This window comes from Atta colombica, unplaced genomic scaffold (genome assembly GCF_001594045.1).
Source record: "Atta colombica isolate Treedump-2 unplaced genomic scaffold, Acol1.0 scaffold9, whole genome shotgun sequence".
In the NCBI taxonomy this organism is placed as follows: domain Eukaryota; kingdom Metazoa; phylum Arthropoda; class Insecta; order Hymenoptera; family Formicidae; genus Atta; species Atta colombica.
In genome coordinates, this window is record NW_017259583.1 from 821387 (window position 1) to 831484 (window position 10098).

The window sequence follows — 10098 nt, forward strand, 5'->3', positions numbered from 1 at the left end:
AAAAGTTTAAGAATGATGAATTTGATGTCGAAGAACGTAGCGGAAGATCGAAAGTGTACGAATACGGAATTGGAAGCATTATTGGATGAAGATTCGTGCCAAATGCAAAAAGAACTTGCATTTACATTAGGAGTGACTCAACAAACAATTTCATATCGTTTGAAATCATTCAAAGAATGGAGGAATGATTCAAAAGCAAGGGAATTAAGTTCCATATGAACTGAAGCCGAGAAACGTTGAACGCCGATTTTTTGAAATGCTGCTTGCCAGGCATAAACGAAAGGGTTTTTTTGCATCGTATAGTCACTGGTGATGAAAAATGGATCCTCTACGATAATCCAAAGGAGAGAAAATCATGGGGAGCACCTGGCCATGCTTCAACATCGACAACAGCCAAGCTAAATATTCATGGAAAAAACTCATGTTGTGTATTTGGTGGGATCAGCTTGGTGTCGTGTATTATGAGTTGCTCAAACCGAACGAGACCATTACTGGGGCTCTCTACCGAATTGATGAGATTGAGCCGAGCACTCAAAGAAAAACCCATTACTATTCCAGGCATGACAAAATTATTCTCCTGCATGATAATGCTCGACCACATATTGCGGCACCGGTCAAAACCTACTTAGAAATACTCAAATGGGAAGTTCTACTCCACCTGTCGTATTCTCCAGACATTGCTCCTTCCGACTATCACTTGTTCCGATCGATGACACATGGCCTGTCTGAGCAGCACTTCACATATGAAGATACCAAAAATTGTATCGATGATTGGATAGCCTCAAAAAATGAAGCGTTCTTCCGACGCGGTATCCACATGCTACCAGAAAAAGTTATGGCTAGCGATGGCCATTACTTTGAATAAAACATTATGTACCATTCTTTCACAATAATGCTTAATTTTTTATTAAAAACGGTGGAAACTTATTTGTATTCCCAATATATATATATATATATATATACTTTCTATTCTTAATTTCATATTGTATTAATTTGTATTAAGTTCGTTTTGCGTTTGTAATTTCTACTCCCCTCCTCATTATTTTGGTACCGCACCATTTTGTGCACCATTTGTGTAAATTTGTTTGTTTCTATTTGTGACTAATTAATGCACAAATAAAATAAGATAAATAAATAAATAAATTATTAATAACAAGAATTTAATAAAAATTCACGAAATTAACCAGAAAAAATAATAAAATAATGTAAAAAAATGGCATCAAATATATTTTGGAATACCTGTATATAAAAACATTTTGTAAATACATGAAGATAATAGTGAAAATAATAATAATAATAAGAATAATGAAAATATAGTAATAATAATAAAATAATGAAAATAATAATAATAATGAAAATAATAATAAAAAATAACATCATAAAAGAGATGCGAAATTAAAATACAATATTTTTCCGCAAAAATGAAAAAGATGATCAAAAACATAATGAAAAAACAAAAAAATAATGCCATAAAAAAGAAATGAAATTAAAATATATATAATATTTGAAATATATTTAGATATTCCCATAAAATAAATCTCATAGAATATAATTCTCTGGATGGCATTTTGATATCCCATGATATAGACATCCTTTGAACATCCTTCAGAACTATGTTATATAGGATAATCTCTCATAATAGACTTAATATACAATACGAAAAACATTTTAAAGTATATAAAGTATAACGATATATTAAAATAAGAACTAAATGCAATAGGTAGTATAATGAGAGGCGCAGAAATTAAAAATAAATTTTTACATTAATAACAAGTAAAAAATAGTAGGAAATATCGAAAATGAACAAAATCTTCAGCAGCATATTTTATCATCAATCTCCATTTATTTATAATTTAATATTTGATGAAAAAAGATTAGAAACGAAAGTATGTTCTGATATTTATTAATTAAACTAGAAATGATAATGACAATTTATTTATTCGTCGTGGATATCCATTTGTTTATAATTTAATATGTAACAAATAGAGATCAGACGGAACGAAATTATAAATTGATATTTTAAAATTAAATTAGAAAATGATAATGAAATAACGCTTTATTTCAAACAATATTTATTTATAATTTAATGTTTAATAAAAGAGGATTGCACAAAATTGAAATTATATGCTGATATTTGTTAACTGGATATTTGTTAAGCTAGAAAATGATAATTAATCGAAAAAGACATTAAAAATATAAAAAAAGGCATCAAGTATATTTTGTAATATCTTTACATAATCAAACCATTTTGCAAATACATGAAAATGATAATGAAAATAATACTTAGCAAAAATTTGTAAAATTTGTTTATCGGAAAAGACATTAAAAATGTAAAAAAAAAGGCGTCAAGTATATTTTGCAGAAAAAAGATAATGCCATAAAAAAAGAAGTGAAATCAAAATAATATTTCAAGTATTTCTATTTAAAAAGTCCCATAGAATACAGTTCTCCGAGCGGCATCTTAAAGGCATCCTTATGTAGACGTCCTTTAAGACAGTGGTGTAGGAAATAATTTTTCAAAATAATTATAATATACTACACAAAATACAGATGACATTTGAAGTATTAAGTATAATAACACATTAATGAGAGAACGAAATAGATAGCGTAATAAGAGGCGTGGAAACTGAAAAGGGATTTTTACATCAATTACAAGTAGAAATAAAAAATCGAAAATGAGCAAGATCTCCAGCAGCAGCATACTTGACACGCTCGTTTATAATTGTTTATAATTATTTATAATTGTAATTTAAAAAAAATTGCTAAAACAGTCGTTCGCATCCTGACTTGTCAATAATATGAAGATATCAATGATAATTAAAATTAATTTAATAACGATTTAATACAATTTTAATCATTTATATTAATCATTTTAATAAAATGTTATAATATGAATGTTAAATAACAATGATATAACAATAATGCTATATAACAATAATTATAATAATTATGTTGATTTGTGTATATGTATTTATCCATATGTATTTAACCATCGATATTGCGACTCCAATAGGATTGGAAAAAAGGAACAAAGAAATCAGCAAATGAAATATATAATAGACATAAGTTGTATAATGAAATATATAATGGACACGCGGCATCTCAGTTGGTCCCTTGGAAAATTTACCGAATTGATTATCGAATCGATCGCAATAAGAGTAACATGAAAAAATATAGCTGACTATCGTGCGAAGATCGAGGATATGGACGTAAATACAGACAAGTTATTTGAAGCAATGAAAGTAGAATTTAAGGGTATAGTGAATCAAGAATCGTCCAATGAAGAAATACAATCCAACAGTACTGAATGTCTTATTGGTTTGAGCGACAGCAATACAGATCATGCAGAAAAATTTGTACAACTTTCGGAAATCCGTGCGTTGAATCGGCGTACTAAGCACTGCATAATCAGCTGTTATTATACAACGCATGGTGATACCATATTCATGTACGATTGATTTGCCGAATATTGGCATTGAAGGAATGTATCTCGTCAGGAAGCACAAAAATTGTTCTTTCTATTAGGTGTACAACTTTGCTTCCGCCGTTTTTTTTCGAAATTCGAGGCTTTATTGTAAAAAACTGGTTATACATTTATGATTCAAAGTATTGTCCATCGCTGGCCACTACTTTCTCCCATCTTTCAGATAGCGTACGAATCCCGCGTCGAAAAAACTGGTCATTTTTTGAGGCTATCCACGAATTGATCTAATTTTTTACTTCTTCATAAGACCAGAAGTGCTGGTCAGCCAGGCCGTGTGCCATTGATCGAAACAAGTGATAGTCAGAGGGAGCAACGTCTGGAGAATATGGCGGGTGGGGTAGGACTTCCCATTTCAACGTTTCCAAGTATGTCTTGACCACTTTCGCAACATGGGGTCGAGCATTATCATGCTGCAAAATCACTTTATCGTGTCTCTCGTTGTATTGCGGCCGTCTTTGAATGCTTGGCTCAAATGCATCAATTGCGTTCGATACCGATCGCCTGTGATTGTTTCAGTCGGTTTTAATAGTTCATAATACACTACGCCGAGTTGGTTCCACCAAATACAGAGACCTTGGAGTCATGAATATTCGGTTTGGCCGTCGACGTGGAAGCATGGCCGGGAACTCCCCATGATTTTCTGCGCTTGGGATTATCGTAATGAACTCATTTTTCGTTCCCAGTCACAATGCGATGCAGAAATCCCTTCCGTCTTTGCCTTTCAAGCAGCTGTTCACAAGCAAACAAACGCCGTTCAACATCTCTCGGCTTCAATTCGTACGGCACCCAATTTCCTTGCTTCTGAATCATTCCCATGGCTTTGAGGCGTTTTGAAATGGCTTGTTGAGTCACTCCCAATGATCGTGCCAATTCTTCTTGATTTTGACACGAGTCTTGCTCAAGTAATGCCTCCAATTCTGCATCTTCGAAAATCTTCTCTCTTCCACCGCTATGCCGGTCTTCGATCACCGTTCTTGAGTGTTGAAACCACTCACGACACGTTCTTTCACTAATAGTGGCCTCACCATAAGTAGCATTGAGAGCATTCAATAAGCCTCAGCCGCAGATTTCTTCATATTGAAGCAAAAAATTAAAACCTCCCGCAAATGACGAGAATTTGGCTCGTAAACTGACATTTTCAATCGAGAATAACTTTATGATGCAGACACAAATCGACTAATGTTTCTATGGGATTATGTTGACAGATGCCCAAGTTTATTGTATGACGTCTATGATCTATTTATTTCGACCACCACTTACCGCTAAAGCCATCTATAGGAAAACGGCGGAAGCAAAGTTGTACACCTAATAGACTAGACAGCAAGTAGTCGTGTTCGAAATGCGGAGAGCCAATGTACATTGTATTCCCGTGCAACATGTGTTCATTCTGCACATATTGAAAAAAATTATTAAGTGCTACGTGTAAGAGTGCGACGTGACCTAAAGACTGTGAAAAAAATATGAAAAATCACGAGCGAGTGGAACGCGAACTGTTTGAGCAGTACGGCCAGGTCGCTACTTTGGTGGAGTGTTTCGCGTAGCTGCAATGATGCAACAAGTCGAGTGGCTCGAAGAATTTTGCCATGCCAAGCGTCCATGTCTCGCCGTTGGATACAAACAATCCGTGGTGGCGAGGATTCGCAGGTGCAAAATCGCAATTAGAGCAATGGTTCGTGCACGTTGGCGAGTACGCGAGTGGCGACGAAAGATCTCTCGTCTGGCGATCTATGTTCGAGAATCGTGTTGTGACTGGTACGGTAATTAACGCGAACTATCGAGTCGCAGCAGTTTTTGGAAAACGCGGGCAATGTAGTGCTTGAGCGAGTGCGAGACACTGTAGTGAAAGTAAATATCGTGTTCAACGGTGAGTTTTCAAGCGGCGAATGATAAACGTATCATCAAGAGCATAAACACATAAAATAGTGAGATCTATCGATGTACCGATTTGCACAAATGGTATGAGTAGCGCGTCATCGAGCCCGTGGCAAGCACTTGAAGAGTTCCAAGAACGCGACAGCGGATGGTGCTGTCGCGAATCCTCAACTTGATTATCAATCCCATGCATGCAGAATACCACATCGAAGTGCCGCAAGAAATTGAAGAAGGCGGTGATCAATATGAAATCCATGGACAATGCGTGCTTTGCATGATCGGTGGTCGCCGCTCTGTACCTCGCAGAAAGAAACAAATCGTAATTCATCGTATCTACATTATACTACAGTGTTAAATCTTGCGAACGATTCCAATGACTTTAAAGAACATTCCAAAATTCGAACGTTTGAACGTCGTATCGATCACGGTATCGAGAATAAACAAATCTTTTCTCTACGCCTCTATATCACCGGTAACAAGAAGAAGAAGAAGCACGTCAACATTCTGGAAAATCCACGCGATGTAGTGTCATCCACTTTATGTGGATTAAGAATCCCGTCTCGTGAGAGAATTACTAGGGACAAGAAGAAAAAATTTTTCTGCGATCGGTAAGTATAATAAAATATTATAATTTTCTTGAAATAATAATAATAATAATAATTTCTATTTTTAAATGTTTTCATTACGTCAGTATGAATGAAAAATTACAGTAGTGGATTGTGGCAAAATGAATGACTGCGTTATCCGACTTCCGAGCAAGGACAAGTGACTTCAGTTTGGAAATAACTGCAATAAGGAAGGCTGTTCATTGTCTATGCCGACCTGGAGTGCATTCTACGTAAGATGGAATCCAACAAGGAAGATAGTCGTAAATATATCAACAACATGAAGTATTTAGTATAAGATTACGTGCGATACTCATACGATGATGCGTATCAGTTCCATCACGATAAAGACTGTATAGCGTGGTTTGCACGACAATTCTAAGACTTGGCGCATCGTGTGAAAAATATCGTATCTACTAATGTGCTCAGATAACATTGTCGAAAGAACAATGGGAGGCATACCATAGCGCGACGCGTTGTCACATCTGCGAGAAACAGTTCGCGCCAAACGACATGCGGGTCCTTGTCATCTCACTGCGGTCTAGCGATTGCAAACTGCAATCTAAGTTATAAAAATTCGCAATATATTCCGATCGTATTTCACAATTTATCGGGCTACGACGCACATTTTGTAATTAAAGAAATTTACCGCGTACGATGGACATGTAAATCTCCTTTTTATAACAAAGGAAAAATATATTTCATTCACTAAACATGTCGATAGCATTAAAGATCAAAATAACTTTTAGAAAAATTGTATAAAATTAAGATTCATCGATTCTTTCAAATTTGTAAGTACGAGCGATAAATTAGTGTCGTATCTCGATACGAAAGAAAAATTAAAAATTACATAGTCAGAATTTTGCAAACTCAGCACGGAGGATTTTGATCTTTTCACATGTCTTTCCGTATGAGTACGTCGAAAAGTCAGAGGATATGCGTTTACCATTGCGTGAATCATTTTGACGGGCGACACCGTATCTGAGAGCGATTATGTTCATGCCGCAAACGTCTGGCAGCGATTCTCTATTCGAATGCTCGGCGAGTACAGTGATCTGTACTTGAAAACCGATATCTTGTTATTAGCCAATATTTTCGAAAATTTCCGTGAAAGTTGTGTCGTAAGTTACAATCTCGATCCTGTGCGATTATTACACCTTGCCTGGTTTCATATGGGACGCCTGAAATAGCTCGCATACGCGCGTGAGATTTGAGTTGCTCACTGATCGATATAGTTCTATTTATCGAGCGCGGTATACGCGGTAGCCTCAGTCAATATTCAGATAGATACATGCAGGTTAATAACAAGTACATGCGTTCGTAAGATTCGTCGTATCTTATGTACTACGTGAATAATCTATACGGATGTTAACCACTGCCATACGTCAAATTTCGATGAATCGAAGACGCTGCGAATTTTGACGCGAGCGTGATCGCTCCGGATTAGCTCACCGGTTATATTCTCGAGGTTGATCTCGAGTATCCACAACATCTGCATGACCGACACACTGATCTACTTTTCTGCCCAACGCGTGATAAGCCGTCCGGCAAGCGCGAGGATAAACTATAGCGAGGATAAACTATAGCTGTACGGTAAACACATCCACTATCACAACTTGCAGCAATGTACTTGTTACGACCTTTGCGTAACGAAGATCCATCGGGTATAATTCACTCAATTCGTCTGGCTCCGTGATTACATTGAACAATACACAGTTTAGAACGCGCGCGAAAAACGATTCGAGAAAAATTTATATAAATTAATGAACAACGCGATATTTGGCAAAACTATAGAAAATGTTCGAAATCATGTAGACAATTAATAACAAAATGGGACGGATGGTACGACGCGGAGGCAATGATTGCGAAACCGTATTTCAATCGTAGCGTCTTTGCGGAAAATTTAATCGCCGAACTGAGCAAACTCAAGTAAAGTTCAACAAGCCGATTTACGTGGGTATACGTATACTCGATATATCAAAAGTCTGTTTGTACGAATTTTCATCACGAAAACATGTCACCGATGTATCATGACAAATGCAAGATCATCGACACGGACAGTCTTATATACCGCGTCGAGTGCGAGGACGTTTTCAAAACGGTAAATCGCTAGATTCGACACGAGCGATTATCCGATAGACACGTGATTGGTATGCTTCTTGCGAATACTCAGCCTGATGAAGAATAAGAATAACGGTATAATAATGACCGTGGAACGGTATAATAATGACTCAGAACGAAGATGCGGATGGCAAGAAGGATACTAAAAAGGCGACTGACATAAAGAGTAATGTCGTATTAAACGAACGATAACGTTCGACGATTATACGCGGTGTTTGAACAAAGAGATTGAAATGATGCGTCATCAATCGTGTATACGTGTATCTAAATTACATGATATCAGAATTGCTCTGAGAAACAATATATGGCAACAAATGATACCAGACGTCCTACCAGACTCGACGGAGACATTACCGTGGGGCATTGGCGGATATACCTTTGTAATATATATGCATTAACATTTATATCACTATTATATCACTATTTTTACATTTTTATATTTTTTTCATACAGTGTATATGTTTCATGTCTTACTATTAGTAATATTTTTTATGTATTATCTTAATTTGTTCTTTGTATATGATTTTAAATTTTATATAATGTATATGTTATTATTACATACTATTATCATTATAATTTATACGCCATGTTTTTACATTTATATAAGTATTACTATCATGTTTTTGTAGTACCATTTCTTATGTATTACTATTATTTTTTATTTCATATATCGTACATTTATATACGTATTTTATATCTGTATACTATAAAAAAAACAAAATGGAAAGGAGAATAAAAAAAATATTGTGAGTACAAATAAGTTTCCGCCGTTTGCCAAAGACAGCGACTAATAAACTATAGTTAAAATTGTTTGATGTAAAACGATATATCGTAAGATTGGACATCCGGCAACACCATAACCTTGAAATATTAGCGATTTTGTATCAGCATCATATATTTTTTTTTATACGAAAATGTCGAATTTTGAGCCGAATAAGCGTCATTTGAGGAAACTTTTGATTTACTTCTTTAATTTGAAGAAATCTGCAGCTGAGGCTCATAAATTGCTTGTAGAAGCATATGGCAGATGCTGCTTTAAGTGAGAGAAGTTGTCGTGAGTGGTTTCAAAAGTTTAAGAACGGTGAATTTGACGTCGAAGACAAAGAACGTAGCGGAAGGCCGAAAGTGTACGAAGACACGGAATTGGAAGCATTATTGGATGAAGATTCGTGCCAAACGCAAAAAGAACTTTACATTAGGACAACAAACAATTTCATCGTTTGAAATCATTCAAATGATTCAAAAGCAAGGGAATTAGATTCCATATGAATTGAAGCCGAGAAACATTGAACGCCGATTTTTCACATGTGAAATGCTGCTTGCCAGGCATAAACAAAAGAGTTTTTTGCATCGTATAGTCACTGGTGATGAAAAATGGATCCAGTACGATAACCCAAAAGAGAGAAAATCATGGGGACCACCTGGCCATGCTTCAACATCGACAACAGCCAAGTTAAATATTCATGGAAAAAAACTCATGTTGTGTATTTGATGGGATCAGCTTGGTGTCGTGTATTATGAGTTGCTCAAACCGAAGACCATTACTGGGGCTCTCTACCAAACATAATTGATGAGATTGAGCCGAGCACTCAAGGAAAAACGCGCCCACTACTACTCCAGGCATGACAAAATTATTCTCCTGCATGATAATGCTCGACCACATGTTGCGGCGCCGGTCAAAACCTAGTTAGAAACACTCACAACTCAACACTCAAATGAGAAGTTCTTTTCCCACCCGCTATATTCTCCAGACATTGCTCCTTCCGACTACCACTTGTTCCGATCGATGACACATGGCCTGTCTGAGCAGCACTTTACATCATATGAAGATACCAAAAATTGTATGATGATTGGATAGCCTCAAAAGATGAAGCGTTCTTCTGACGCGATATCCATATGCTACCAGAAAAAGTAGTGGCGATGACCATTACTTTGAATAAAACATTATGTACTGTTCTTTCACAATAAATGCTTAATTTTTGATAAAAAATGGCGGAAACTTATTTGTACTCCTAA